General features: G+C 34.7%; 1 protein-coding gene across 1 annotated transcript in view; it reads right to left on the reverse strand.

Annotated features, from left to right (window-relative positions):
- LOC106870053 (zinc finger protein 300) overlaps positions 1-2,957 on the reverse strand; it is a 16,003-nt gene that overhangs the window by 11,937 nt on the left and 1,109 nt on the right. The gene's annotated exons all lie outside the window — the stretch shown is intronic.

Consider the following 2,957-nt stretch of genomic DNA (forward strand, 5'->3'; position numbering starts at 1 on the left):
TATATATATATATATATATATGTATGTATGAGTTTGTGTGATATTCCATGCTTGTGTTTCAGTATAACATGGTGATGTTTATATTAGTTCTTCCTGTTAATGTGACCAGTCGCACTTCTCTTTCAAAGAGCTCAACAGCAAATACAAACAATGAACTTTACTTGAAGAGCAGACAAGGAAGGACACGCTCCTCAACCTAATATCCTGCCTTCATTATCTCTGCCTCATCACCCTCGCAGTACGCATCCTGCTAAGGGTAGCAACTCTTAACGACTGCCTTGAAATGTGGCAATCCAGCCGACCAATGCCAGCATCGGTAGTTTTCACAAAATGGTTTCAAATTTCGACACAAGGCCAGCAATGTTAGGGAAGCGGGGTGGGAGTCAACCCTAGTGCTCCACTGGTGCTATAGTTTATTAATCCTGAAAGGACCAAAGGTGAAGTTGACTTCAACAGGATTTGAACTCAGATTGGAATGAGTTGGAAAAAAAAGCTGCTGAATTTATTCCTAAGACGCTAAGAAATAATTTAAATATCTGCTTTCCATGCTGGTATGCGACGGACAGTTTGACATGGAGCTGACTAGCAGAAAGCTGTCCAGACTCCAATTGTTTGTTGTGGCATGGATTCAATGGCTAGATGCCCTTCCTGATGTCAACCACTTAGCTGAGTGTGTTGGGTGCATTTAACATGCCACCGATACACACACACATATATACGTATGTATATGTATATACATACATATACATGTGTGTGTATATGTATATATATATATGTGAAAGGGCATCTTCCTATAGAAACCATGCCAAAAGGGGATGTTATAGCAAGATCAGGTCCTCTGACACATTAGTTCTTGTTGAATTGCCCAACCCATGGCAACTTACAGAAAACACACATGAAATGAAGATGATGATGGATACACACATACGCAGAGGTGTAATCCTTGACTACAGCATTCTAGTGCTGGATGTCACCTACTTCCTACCTCAGTCTGTTTGATCTCTTCATATGGTCCCAGTACCTTTGATAGCGACCAAGCCCTCTCTGGCTCGTTGATACTCACTTTAGCCAGCGGAGCAGACTGAAGCAAAGACATTTGGTCATAGCATTGGGAGCAAGTGTTGTGTTATCCCACAACCCTACGAATGGCCAATGCATTGTCAGTGAAATTAGTAGAGAGAAACTGTTGGGAAGTTCGCTATATGTATCACCATCATCATCATCATTTGATGTCTTGCAAGTTGAAGCAGATTTTCTATGGCCGGATACCCTTCCTGTCACCAACCTGCACCTGATCGAAGCAATGTTTCACCATGGAAAACAGAAAATAAACAGCACTGCTTATATGACAGAGAGGCTCATTTACAATAATTTCAAGATATGAAGACAAGGAAGGGGACACACACACACTCATGCATATGACAGGCTTTTGTCAGTTTCAGTCCACCAAATCCACATGTAAGACTTTCGTCAGCCCAGGGCTATAGTGGAAGACATTTTGCTCAAGATGCCAAGTAGCAGGATTGATCCTGAAACCATGTGGTTGGAAAGTAAGTTTCTTAATTAACAACAAAGCTATGGCTGCACACACACACACACAGTTAAATAAGATTCGGATAAGAACCAGGGCTATATAAATACAAATATATATATATATATATATATATATATATATATATATATATATATATATATATACACACACACACACACACACACACACATATATATATATATATATATATATATATATATATGTTTCTTTCTGTGGAAGAGCGTAGGCTCGAAACATAAAAGACTTTTTCAATTCCCGAGTGTTATACTAATACACCTGTTTGTTTTCTACACCACATTTTTTTTCGTGAATTCTCCCTATATATATATACACACATATCAGTGTGTGAGTGTATATACACACATACATAGATCTGATCTATGTATATGTGTTACTGTTGATATCAAATGTTTCCATTGACTCTTTGCTGAGAAATACGGTGATGTTGTTTATATTCAACAGTACAACAGCTTCATACATTCTGACATGCAAGGATCAGGGGTTCGAAAATAATGGAGTTGGCATAACAGGTAAAGGAAAGGCAAAAGGAGGAGCTTCTGACAGGAGGAGAAATTGGTCTCTCGAAGATGTTCAAAGCATGTCAACGTGGGTTACATGGAAAAAGCATGATGATAGCATGAATATGCACACACACACACACATACACATATGAACATTTATGTCTGTGTCTGTGTATATATATGTGTGTGTGTGCGTGTGTGGCTGGTGGGTGGGAAGGTATGTATACAGAAGTATATATTTGAACAATCTAACCAAGGGCAAAACTTTAAGTAGCCGTCAGCCTTTCGATATAAAGATATATATGTGTATATACACATGTACACACATTCATGTACATATATTTATGTGTATATGTATACATGTATGTGTATATAAATATATATATGTATATACATATGAATATGTATAAATATATATATATATATATAGTTATATATATCAATATGTATACATATATATTATACATGCATACACAGACACACACATATACACGTGAATATATACATATATGTACTTCTACAAAAGCAATATGCATGTACAAATATATATATATATATATATATATATATATATATATATATATATATATATAAACACACATATATATATATATATATATATACACATGCAAATATACACATGTAGATACACAAATACACATACATATGAACGTTATATACACACACACACACATATATATGTAGACACGATTTTCATATACACAAACACGCACAAATATATATAACTAGATTACATGAATACATATATATATATCTATATAATTACATAAATATATATACACTTAAATATTTATATATATATATATATATATATTTATATACACATACATGTATATATATATATATATATATATATATAT

Source organism: Octopus bimaculoides, chromosome 14 (assembly GCF_001194135.2).
Source record: "Octopus bimaculoides isolate UCB-OBI-ISO-001 chromosome 14, ASM119413v2, whole genome shotgun sequence".
In the NCBI taxonomy this organism is placed as follows: Eukaryota; Metazoa; Mollusca; class Cephalopoda; order Octopoda; family Octopodidae; genus Octopus; species Octopus bimaculoides.